The sequence below is a fragment of the Athene noctua genome, chromosome 1, assembly GCF_965140245.1.
Source record: "Athene noctua chromosome 1, bAthNoc1.hap1.1, whole genome shotgun sequence".
Classification (NCBI taxonomy): Eukaryota; Metazoa; Chordata; class Aves; order Strigiformes; family Strigidae; genus Athene; species Athene noctua.
This window is the reverse complement of record NC_134037.1, coordinates 236,610,179-236,622,575: the sequence shown is the minus strand read 5'-3', so window position 1 is coordinate 236,622,575 and position 12,397 is coordinate 236,610,179.

Genomic DNA, 12,397 nt, shown 5'->3' with positions numbered 1-12,397 from the left:
AGTCACCGCTTCTGCTGTTGGTCCTTAAACACTTTATATGGAGGGGCATGCCTTCAGAGAGCCAGTCCCTTACTCTGTGCTGGGCAGGAGCATGCTTGGAAAAACTTGATAAAGAGGAGTGTTTGAATACTGCCTATAGTAGGCAGCACTGCCAGCGTTTGACACTCTGACAACCCAGTTGTGAGAACAGATGCGTAAAAGGCCTTTTTTTGCATCGTTCTCTGATGCAGAGAGCACTTTCGTGGGAAGTGGGAGATCTGGGGTTTGGGCCAAAGGAGTTTGGAATTGACATCTCCTGCCTTCCTGGAGAGCGCCCAAACCCTTGGCTGTTGTGTAGTATGAGATTGGGCAGGTCTGTTTCTTCTCTTTTGAATTTAGCAGCTGTGCATAAATCAATGCAAAATATGGGAGGCATGAGGTAGAATAAGCAAGGAGGAGTTTGGCCCGTGTGGCATGTATGTGAGGGCTCTCTTAAGGACTCCACTGCCCAGATCTTCTTCCAGTTGTTACACAGGGACCTTATCTCTGACCTCCAATACATGAGTTTTTGAAACAGAATCAGGATCTTAAGAGTTTTATCACCCACAGAATACCCAGCAAACAGCAAGCTACAGAGCTGTGTTTGAGTTGGACCCAAGGTGGTTCATCCACACTGTTGACAGACCACCTCTGTGTTCAATCCTATGTGTACAATTTTCTCCGCCTCTCTTTACACACCACTATGGAAATAAAATATAAAAGTTGTTTTAATTATAGCAAGCACACAGCAGTCCAGCCACAGTGATTTTTTTGTGTTTTATTATAGGAAAAGAGAAGCTTACAGAGGTTTGGAAAGGTGATAATACATTTGTTTTGAAGCATTTTGGAGTGCTCCTCCCTATTCTCTGAGATTTATGACTCTAGCCCTGCATTTTGTCTGTTAATAGACTCAGCTGTAATTTTTTTATTACAGGTTTTGAAATATGTGTTGGAATAAAATATTTTCAGAACTACCAAACTTTTCCATTCATTTAAAAAAACTCTATCTGTTCTTTGATCCCTTTGCTTGCCTTGTGGAGTCACTTTTCAGGCAACCCAGGGGGTGGGAAGCTTATAAAATTTTGAAAGTTAAACGAAGCAGTTGGACATATTTCCATGAGTAGAACACACCCTGCAGAAGCAACACAGACATGGGTGTGGGTTTGTTTGAAATGTACTGCCACCTGCTTCTGAGAGAAAATGCAGGAAAAGAGTAATTTGCTTATGATGAGGGCACCCATCTGAAAGAGCCGTGATAGGGTTAGATGCCTTAAATTGACGTTATGTTTGAATAATTTGGACAATTTTCAAAATGAAGATTAGAAGGAGCTGGCAGTGGAAGTAAAAGGTGTGTCATATAACTGAACTCCCTCACATATTGGATTTACTTATAAAGGTTTCCAGAACATCTACATCTTTTCCCCGCTGTTCTTAAGCACTCTGCAAACTGAACTTCAAGACAATTCTGCAACTGCTACACCAGTTCTAACCCTTGGGCAATTTGGAGTAAAATGAGATGGTTTGAATTACCCCATGGCATACAAAGCAGTAGTTGAAACTCAGAGCCAATTCATTTCTTGAAAGAACTTCAAAAAATGGGAAATGCATATAACTTGAATTTTGGTTGTTTGTCCTGAAGGGTAGGAGAGGCAATGCCCTTCGTATGGCAGGGCAGGTCTCTCCAGCCATCCTCTGCACGGTAGGAAGCCAGCTTCAGTTTTTCAGAATCAAACTACTGCTTCAAAAGGTTTTTAAAGGCATTTTAAAGGTGCACGTGTGCTCCTGTGCTGTATTAAAGCAGGCATTTGCTGCCCAGCTCGGCTGCTGGGCTGGTGCTCCAGTGGGGATGTTCACACTAGCCCAGTAGACATGGTTACCAAATGCTGAAAGGATGCGTGAACCTCTTGTCACACAAAGACCTTCCAATACCTCAGCTATCTACATCCTTGAGTAAAGATCCATTTTATGTAGACCTGGTGTAGGGCTAAAGTAAACCCAAGACATTGCTTCTGTCTTGGTCTTTGACTGGCTGTTCATCCCCTCAGAGCTGATGCGGGTGAATCTTCAGTAAGCTACAGAATCCTGTGGTGCAAAGCTATGGAAAGAAAAAGTGCAAAGGAGCCCTTTACACCTGAAAAATGGAAAGATGAACCACAAAGGCTTTTCTCATGGAAAAAAAAAAAAAAAGTTTATTTTGACTGCCTTGCTTTAGCAGTAAGGAAACCTTGATTGAGCATGATATGGCTGAAAGGTGTTTGATAGATTACTGCAGAGCAGCTGACAAAAAAGAAAAAGGCTGTTGCATGTCTCATATGCAGACAATGAAGCTTTCATTTGCTGCCTAGTTCACAGATGTGGTATTGTCAAATTGCAGGAAAATGCCTGGCATACTGTATCATTGACTATATTTAGGGAGAAAAAAAATTCAAAACACACTATTTATAGAAGCCACACAAATAAGCTCAGAGTTCTTATCAGCCAAAGATAACATTAGTTGTGATTTATCAAAGTAATCTTTATTTTATGGAAAATGGATAATAGGGTGTAATTTAATCCTTTGTGAATGTAATGTATATTTCAAAGGGGTTTTTTGTCAATAAAACCATTTGTTGTACTTGTTAAACTAATTAGTCTCGTTGCTGTTATGGCAGGATAAAAGATGCCCGTTAATGAAAATGGGAGGAAGACAAGTTCAAAAGTTTGTTAAATATTTTGTACTTCTTGCAAGGCAGCTTTCTGATCAAAACAGGTTTTGTCTCTTTCGCCGCAAACCTGCATTAACTGAATTTGTGCAGATGATATATTTTCCTTTTTTAATTCCAAAATGCATTACCCCAAAAATTCATCTCATCTCTGGGTGTTTCACCTGTTACAGGCATCAGGGGCTCCTTTGACTTCGCTGGGTACCGCTGCTGGCATGGGCCACCATGCCTGCTGGCCCCGCAGCCGAGCGGTGACGGGGAGGGTGAAGTTCCTGGCCGCTTCTCCCTGCTCTTTGCATTTTTTCCACCATGTGCAAACACATTCCAGGAGTCACACAGAAGGCAAAAAGAGAAGAAAACAGAGCTGCCTGGGTGTGTCCTGCGCTGGTCCCTGGCCTGTCATGTGCCTTTCGCTGGATGAGGGCAGATTTCAGTGGGGCAGAGCATGGGGCTGAAGCTGTGCCGAGTCTTGGCTCTGCAAGAGGCCCCGGCAGCGGTGCCAGGCTGCGGAGGCACAGAGGCAGGACATGAGCTCATTCCCTGGATCTGCAGTTGACCTTGAAAGATCGGAGTCAGAAGTGGGTAAGAGTCAGAAGAGGACACATACTTTATTATCTTTTTTTTTTTTTTTTAAGTGTTTTTGATGTCCTTTGTAGCCTAGCAGCCTCATGAACTTTTAATAGGAATTTATGAATGATTGTTGGAAGATGACTTTTAAAAGACTCGCTAAGCTCTTAAAAGTCCTTCTCCCTTAGAAATGGCTGAGAAAATGCCCCTCAGAAGGACCAAGTTATGGGGAAATCCTTAAAGAAAGGTCTTGTCCCTACTGTCTGTATCAGTTTTGCATGGTCATCCCAGTTCATTGATTCTCCTTGCACCCTCCATTGTAGAAACTGTCCAAACACATTTCTAATCCAGAATTACTGCATCCAGCAGTTTGACAGGTCCTCAAGTTGCCTGGACACAGAGGTGAGAAGAAGCCTTGGTCATGTTTCCAGCTCCCATAGGCCCTCACTGAGATTGTGGAGCAGGTCTGCCTTCTCCAGCCCTTCCCCACCTTGCTCCAAGGACACCTCATGACTTCACCAGGACAGACTTGTCCCGCTTCACAAAGGACAGTGTTTATATTGCCTAAGTTACCACTGTCCCGAGCGTAGCTCACAGCTTGGGGCTCCTTCTTAACTGAAGAGAACTAACAAGCAAATTACCAGACAAGCTATTTGGTTTGTGTAGATGAAATACAGCTTCACTTCAACAAACAGTATGTCAGAAATTTTAATGGCATGGCCAAACATTCTGCCTTTGCATCAGGTGGCCCTGTTGCTCCATACCTAAATACTATGTGAGTGACAGACATTTCTCTCTATGAGGATCCATCCCTACCTGTGGCTCGGAGAGAAACCTGTGCCTCAGGCCTGGTACTCCAGCCCACAACAGCAGAATGGACTGTGTGTCTGTCATCTTACAGCAACCCTGCTAACGCTGTGAGGAGGCACCGGTACGCCCCAGGGACTCCAGGAGAGCGACCCAAGTAAAGGCCAGGGGAAGATCAGCTTGACAGCACTTTGATTGGAAAGGGCTCTGAATCAGAGAATGTTGTAGCAATGTTGTCCTCTTTTCAGTCTCATTAATAATTTATACTTGAACATGCTCTTGCACTATTTGGTTTGTTTGTAAAATAAACCAATTCTTTCAGTTGCCCTTCTCCAGGCCCTCTTAGCAGCACACAGAAATATCACAGCAGTGATAAAAATGCTTTCTGTTTAAATGGGATCAGTTTAGAAAGTGCTTTACTTTTTATTTTTTATATCCAGAATGACAAAAGGGCTGGGAATGCCAGCAGTATCCTGGGCTACATCAAGAGAAGCATGGCTAGCAGGTTGAGGGAGGTGATTCTCCCCCTATCTACTCCACTGTCGTGAGACCCCACCTGCAGTGCTGCATCCGGCTCTGCGGCCCCCAGTATAAGGACATGGACCTGCTCAAGTGGGTCCAGAGGAGGGCCACAGAGATGATCAGGGGGCTGGAGGACAGGCTGAGAGAGTTGCAGTTGTTCAGCCTGGAGAAGAGAAGGCTCCAGGGAGACCTTATAGCAGCCTTCCAGTGCTTAAAGGGGGCTACAGGAAAGATGGGGAGGGACTCTTTATCAGGGAGTGTAGTGACAAGACGAGGAGCAACGGTTTTAAACTGAAAGAGGGTAGGTTTAGATTGGACATAAGGAAGAAATGCTTTATGCTGAGGGTGATGAGACACTGGCACAGATTGCCCAGACAGGTTGTAGATGTCACCTCCCTGGCAGTGTTCAAGGCCAGGCTGGACGGGGCTTTGAGCAACCTGGGCTAGTGGAAGGTGTCCCTGCCCATGGCAGGGGGGTTGGAACTAGATGATTTTTTAGGTCCCTTCCAACCCAAACCATTCTACTATGATTCTGTGAACTGTTTCACTCAGTGCATGAGTGACAGGAGTGTGTCCTTGTGTGAGGAGTGCTACCAGTTAGTCCTTGTTCTTTAAATGGAAGAGATGTCAAGCTGTTTTCAAAGCACCTGCTTCGGGTATGCAGCCCAGGTATGGTAATGCCTAAACATAAAGCTGTGGCTCAGAGTAATGCAGAGCACTTACAAAGTGGATCCTGTCATCTCATCACTGAGTCAACAGAGAGAGCTGAATGGCTCCTGAAGGCCTCTGAAGGGTGACACTGTGGGTCTTGAGGTGGCAAATTCGCTTTTCAGGTGCCAATATTGCCAGAGCCACTAGTTGCACAATGAGAAACACTGTACAAGGTACAAGCTCCTATTGCCACTCCAGATGTTTTTTAAGACAAATCAGGAAGTTTTGGAGGAGTTATTTTGCCATGGATTTTGTACTGACTCAGGTTGTTCTCATGCCTCCAGAGGTTTTTAGCCATTTATTATATATCTTTTCTTCACCCAGACCCAAAGCTCCTTGGAAAAGGACCTGAGCTGTGTGTTTTCCATATTTTTACAAAGCATTGCAATCCCAAGGTTTTCTGGTGTAGCCCAGAAAATCCTGCTACTAAACTGAGACCACAGATCAGCAGTGGCAAAGCCGAGCTGTCTGGAGGTGAGACCACAGTGGGTGGGTACCTGCTGTGCCAGACATGGGGCAGTCGCTGCCCAAACCCCCCCCACTGCTGCGTGGTCAGGGAGGTCAAGGTGACTGCAGCAGGACACAGGCTTGGGATGCAGGCTTGTTGCTGCCATGGTATTTTTCCTTTCCCTCTGATTCCCCTTTGCCTTACAAAGATCACGCACTACTGAAGCAAGTGGACATAAACAAGACGGCAGCCGTCACTTCCCGCCTGCGCATGTCCAGCCGCCTCCCCAGTTGCTAAGGCAGGGCTCAGAGCGGGAGGCGATCTCCACACGTGTAAGTGCAGAATCTGCTCCAATAATCCCTACTGGATGGAGGAAAACAGCGACCTTACTTTTTAGCTTTCATTCTTATTTAAACACTGAATGATGTGACTTCTAGTTCAGGGAATTGATACGGACCGAGAAAATTGCAGAAAGGTGAGATGCAGTATTTTCTGCCAGTATTTTTTCTGTCCTGAAGAACCCACGTTATCTTTCGTAAACAGGTGAGGAGGTGTCTGTGGTTGTGAACATGTTCTTCCTTTTTCTTCTTGGAAATCCAGTCTCAGTTAGTCCAGAACATTGGATAAACTGGTGCTAATGAAATAAAAGGGTTTATTAGGTTACACAACGGTATGCAATGGCTTAGAGGACAAAGTCAAATATTTACTCAGGCTAACTTTACAAGAGAAAACAGCCAGGGAAATCACAAATGTTACAGCTAAAAATCAAAATTTGATCTATTAGGCAGATTCATAAGTTAAATAGGGGGATAAATAATATAAGTGTTATGTGGAAAATACAAGGGCATTATGTGGAGAGCAACTAATTTTTTTCTGACTCTTCATTGCAGGTCTTTGCAGTTACCACTTTCCCTCCAACTATCTGTTACATGATTGGCATCAACTCTGCAAAGCTCTTCAGTGTATGACTTAATGAGAATGTAAACATGTACTTAAATTTAAGTCCAACAGGTGCCCGAGACCCACAGACAGCTCTCCCTGAGGGTATAGCTCCCAGCCATGTTGGCAGCACAGGACTGGATGCTCAGAGCAATGCTTTTCTGATCAGGCAGAGACAACTGCTTCAGAAGATGTTAACTGTGCTGTAAAAGTCACGCTGTTAAATATGTTTCCTGTAACTGATTCCTTGTGAAAAGTCTTAACTGTAGCAATGATTAAAAGCAGGTTTTGGTCCAGGGAGAAAAAAAGCAGGGGAAACCAACATATGCAGTGTATATTTGGAGTGTAAGAGCGCAAGAGTTAGATTAACCACTTTAATCAGGTCAAAAGCGAATTGGTTTGGCAGTTTATATTATATTGCCTGGAGATCCTGGCTCCTGAGAACAGGAAACCCTAAAATCACCAGTCAGTAAAGAAGAGATTCAGTAGGATCAGAGGAAGTGTGAGGGATGGGAGCAAAGAAAGATATATGATCTGCAGAAAGATGTGACATGGAAAATGCTAACCAGAGGCAGAGATTACTCGAGGCAGAAGTTAAGATAGAAGTGGCACAGAAAATATTACAGGAAGCTGCTCTAGACCTTGATGGCAGCGTGAAAAAACAGAGGAAGGGCTGGTAAGCACAGATAAAGGAGGCAGTTGCAGCCTGGGTGATGGGGACAGGGACTGTGCTGAGGCTGCCAAGGTGCAGGGCAGGAGGGAAGGGTGTTTCTGCAGATAGCGGGAGACTGTTTCTTCCACAGTCTGGGGGGACAGCATCAAGATCAGAGGCTGCTCTGAGCAATGAAACAGAGAGAAGAAATTAACAGGGAGCTAGTGATCATTCATGCGTTAAGGATCATGCCATGCATTAAAAATAGACCATGGCATTCAAGAATAAAGGCTTTTCAGGTAATGTCATTTCAGACAGGCCCATCTATATCAGAAGTCAGAAACATCAATACACTCTATTACAGGTATTTACATGCCAGGCACAAACAAACATTTAGAGAATGTTCTTCATTTAGAGAACACTGAAGTTAGGTTCACCTTTGCATAAGTTTCAAAACCATGCAGCTTACATGATGCTCAGCCCTGCTGCGGTGCGATGGTGATGGTCCGTATGATGCAGCCTGCAGGTGATGGAGACAGATGGGGTCTGTGCCGGTCCCCTGCCCCTGTGCAGAAGGTGGGGAGGCTCCAGAGACCCTCGGGGGATGCTTGGGAGAGGTGGTAGGGCTGCACAGTGCCAGAGGGACCCTTCTTGCTTTGGGCACCAGCACTTGAAGTTAGCAAGCTTTGTGAGAAGGCAAAGAGGTGAGTGGGACAAAAAACCTAAATGCCATGCCTGAGCCCTGGCATCCTCGATGTTGCTGTTTGCTAATGATGTGGAGCAATTTGCTTGGAGCGAGAGGATAAGCAAAGGAGAGGTTTACAGACACCCTTGTGGTGAAAAGGTTTGTGGTTAAAGCCCTAAACAGCAAAGCAGGAAATCTGGATTTCTTTCCTGGTTGTCACCATTGGTGAGGAAGTCACTTAATCTCTGTGATCAGTTCCCCTGCTCTGGGTGTCCTGAAAACTCGACCGGAGTCAAGAATAGAACCCCCCACCCTGGCAGAGTGAGAGGAAGCTGAACACACACGTGTGTGAGGGAAGGGCCTCTTCGCTTATTTTCCCATCCGAAACCACAGCACTGAATAAGCAGATATTTTACTACCCTGACATTGTTGGTCTAATCTGAATCTTTCTGCTCTGTTTGTGCCCTTATCTGGCTGCAGCCTGCAGAAGGATGGCAAGGAGGAGGCTCTACTTAGCCCTCCTCATGAATCCCTTAGCATCCCCTTGCAACAGAAGGTTATATCTGCTTATCTGGCCTTGTTACTCTGCATCTCCAGCAGTGTTGTAGATGGATGCCAGATCATTGCCCACCCATTCAATGTGGTATCATCTGAAATGCCATCTAACAAAGACTATGAGGTAGTAAGGTGGTAAATATAGTTGTATACTTAAATGCCAGGTCAGAACCTAAAGCCAGAAAAAAAATACTAGCATCAAACTATACAGAAGATAGCTCAGGTCTAAACCCTAAATTTTGTGGACAACTCCAGTGGTAAAAATACCCGTAGGAGCTTAGCTCTAACCTACCTAAATACCCACCTGAGGCAATTGCAGCTTTTATGCTTTGCTTATTTTTTTGCTGCTGTTCTTGTTTATTGAAAGATTATTTCTTCATTTTCCACCTAGACAGATGAAAGCTTTCACTGAGAGCTGTGTCTAACACCTAAAGAATTGTTTCTTTTACATTAGAGAAAGAGTTGGCTTTCTCCAGCCCTACCTACCACAGCTCCACCCTACAAAGGCATTATTAAGCTGGTTGTAGAGAGTACAGATGGAGCGTATCGCACAGATATCTACCCTCACCTTTGTTGTCCTCGTAAATCCTTAAGATCTTTTATCTAATGACTGAAGTTTTGTTCTACATTAAACCACCATTTTTCTCTTTTCTCATCCTCTTCTGGCCTTACCTTTTCTGTATTTGAATTACCCATCTACCTTTATCTTGTCACTTTGGCTCCTTTCTTTTGTCACTATGCAAAGTCATGCAAATGTTTCCCTCTTAAAGCTCACTTCTCTTGTCAAACCTCCTTGCCTTTGTGCTCTTTTCCAGGAGACTCATCTCCTACCACAAACTGAAGATCATATCTTTTAGCCTTCTCCCATAATGGATGGTTTTAATCCTTAGTCCTAGTCACTTATGACTAATTATTGCTTTCATAAAATCATCGACATTTGCACTGGGATTTTACCCTCTGGTAAGTCTGAATTTAAGTAGCTCCTCTGTTTGTTATTCCTACTTTCAATCAGTTACTTTTCACTGCGAAAAATCAGATTCAGGGTAGATTTTCCTCCATGTTCTTTACTTTGCAGACCATTAAGTTGTAATCTCTATAGAAGTGGATATATTTTTTTAACCCTCTCCTTTGTTTTGTTTAACAGCCACAAATCCTAGGAGAGAAGGTTTTGAATTATTTTCCCTCTCTTTCTGCACCCAGCCATTTCTCAAGCCCTTTCTCCTTTCTCCTTTCCATCTCTTGGGTCCTTGCCCACTGTGATTTATTTACTACACCGCACTGCACCAAGTAGTACTGCTTTTCTTTCTCTAAGGTCTCAATATCAAGTCTCTAATTACTCTAAACATCATATTCTTCCTGTGCTCACTGTGTGACACTTTTCAGTGTCTCTCCTGTTTCCTGTTCACCACTGCTTTTGCCTACAGACATTTTAGCATATCAATGCCCTTGTCAGCCTGTGTGTAGTGGTTGTATCCTCCATTTTGTTTTGGTGTGTTTGGAGGGTTTTTTTTATATCATCCATCTATCTATCTATCTATCTATCTATTCATCCACTACATGTTGCACTGGTGGAAATAGCCGTGCTGTAAAACCTTGGTGCACCCATGGATCTTGAGTATTGTGTGCAGCTCTGGTCCCTGCATCTGAAGAAGGATATAGTAGAACCAAAAAAGCTGTAGAGAATGGCAATTAAAATGGTGAGGAGAATGGAGCAAACTGCTTATGAAGAGAGACTGAAAAGGCTGGATTGCTTCAGTTTGGAGACAAAAAGGATGAGGAAGTATATGGCAGAGGTTTACAAAATATGAAGGCAACTGTAAAGGGAATGCAAAGCTGTTGTTCACCTGATCCCTCAATAGCAGAAGCGTTCAATGAAATATGAATGAATTTATAACAGATAGTAGCAAGAAAAGTTTTACATGACAAATAGAGAAATTTGGGAACTTGTTGACACCAGAGGTTGTGGAGAAAGACAGTACCATCAAGTGCAAAAGGACTGGAGAAAAACCTCAAGAACAAGAGGTCCATAAACAGATCCTAGAGAAAAGAAGCCAGGGTGTACCCTCTAACATCCCTAGTCTGTGGGGGGCACTACAAGAACAACAGACCTTGGGTAGCACCATGATTTGTGTGCTCTCCCCAGAGAGCCAGGATAGATGGACGCTGATCTGACCCAGGAAGGCATTTCCTGCACTCTCCTCTCTTTCTTGTTTATTGCTAGTGATCATTAAACAGCAGGACTCACGCTGTTCAGAGAGGAGAAATAAGAGCAGGAGCATGACCCTTCAGAGTGGACAAATGCTCAGAGGTTGTCAGAGTTAATGGGAGCTGGCAAAATTTCAGAGGGCTCAGGTGAGACTGAGGGGCTGGGATGATCAGCAGCAGAAGGCAGAGGGAAGATCTGATGGTCAGAGACTGGAGCCTCACTTCAGCGGGTGCCGAGATCAAATGCAACTCCTTCCACACTGAGCTATCTTGTTAGATAAAAATTTAAAGAGAGAAACAACTGAGTTATAGTTTTGTCCCGTTGCAACTCACTGTGAGTCGCACTGATAATGAATATAATCCAGAAAGGAAATAGATATGGCGTTCCTAAAAACTGTTCACAAATAGAGTTGCTGTGCGTTAAGGGGAAAATTTGTTGCATGCAAAAGAATGATTTGTGATTCAAGTCAGTTCCTGGTTTCACCCAGTCTTCCCATATGGTCTGAGGAGAGCTGCTCACCTCTTTTGATGTCAAATCTCTGCCCACTGAATGCAGACAATACAAAACTGAGAGGAGTTGCTGATACACCAGAGGGTTGTGCTGCTGTGCAGAGGACTGAAGAAATGGTCTGGCAGGAACCTCGCTGAGTTAAAAAAAAAAAAAATGCACCTGGGGAAAGAAATGCAAAGTCCTGCACCAGTACAAGCTTGGGACTGACCATCTGGAAAGAGCTTGGCAGAAAAGGACCTGGGAGTCCTGGTAGACACCGAGTTGAACATGAGCCAGCAAGTGCCCTTTCTGCAAAGAAGGCCAATATTATCCTGGGCTACATGAGGAAGAACATTGCCAGCAGGATGAGGGACATGATCCTTCCTTCTGCTCAGCACTAGTGAGGCCACACCTGGAATCCTTGGGTCCACGTGTGGGGCCTCCAGTACTAGAGAGACATGGACATACTGAACTGAGTCCAAGGAAGGGCCACAGACATGATGAAGTGACTGGAGAAACTGATGTGCATGGAGCAGCTGAATCTGTGATTCTATTAAAAAAGACCTGTTTCCCCTGGTCTTTAGCCTTGTCTGATCCAACTGTGAGTAGTTTCAGGCAGGGACCATCTCTTTGTATCTAGTACTTAAGAAACATGATCTTTATTGAGCATATAATACTAGTATAAAAGCACTTATTTCTTTGAATGGATGTGATGTAGTGTAAGAATATGGGAATACATTAAATACGTCCATTGATGTTAACAGGTGGGAAAATCGTAACTGAGGAGAGTAAATGTTTTCATGTTGTGTGTAATTAAGTTGTGGAAATCTGAAACACAGAGGTGGCCTGACCCAGTATCTCAGCAAGTTGTAAAGCACCATTGGGCATATATAAGGTGAGCAAGAATATCAGAAGTTTGTCGTGGTGAATGAATGTTGTGCAAGACTTATTATACTTCATGTTTAGACAGTATCCAACCCATAATGGGGCTGGGGACCTTGTGTGAAGGTGAACTCCCTACCTCTCCCCTTTGTGAAATCCTGACACTCTCTGCTTGGTCTTTCTCCCAGGTCACTGTAAGCAGGAGGTGAATCAG